Source organism: Buceros rhinoceros, unplaced genomic scaffold (genome assembly GCF_000710305.1).
Source record: "Buceros rhinoceros silvestris isolate BGI_N320 unplaced genomic scaffold, ASM71030v1 scaffold3195, whole genome shotgun sequence".
NCBI classification, from domain to species: Eukaryota; Metazoa; Chordata; class Aves; order Bucerotiformes; family Bucerotidae; genus Buceros; species Buceros rhinoceros.
Window position 1 is genome coordinate 154,970 of NW_010412185.1, and position 468 is coordinate 155,437.

The following is a 468-nucleotide window of genomic DNA, read 5'->3' on the forward strand; positions in this document are numbered from 1 at the left end:
TGAAAGATGCCCAGAGCACGGGCGGGGGGCGGCCGCTCCCTGCCCCTCCCAGGGCAAGGCTGGGAGCCACCAATGAAAGCTAACGGGAGCTTGGTTCGAAACCTCGCTGCAGTGGCAGTAGCTCGTGGGCTGCGGCAGACCTTGCTGGAGAGCACTGGGGGTGCAAGAAGCTTATTAAGGAGCTTCAATGGGGGACTGGAAGAGCCCTTGGAAGACAGACCCATTGGGGGTTGCCAGACAGGGTATAGGAAATCCTTGGACCTGAAAATGAATTGCTAGTGACTGGCAGAGCTGGGGAAAGAAGCAAAGAAATATCAAATATCTTGCTCTTTTCCTTTCCTTTGCTAGGCACCTTCTTTATGGCCATGCCTGGAGCCAGAACGCTGGGCTGCACGGACCTTGGGCTGAACCACCGCAGCTGTGTCTACGTCTTTTATAATTTGCATTATGATTTTTTGGATTATGAAT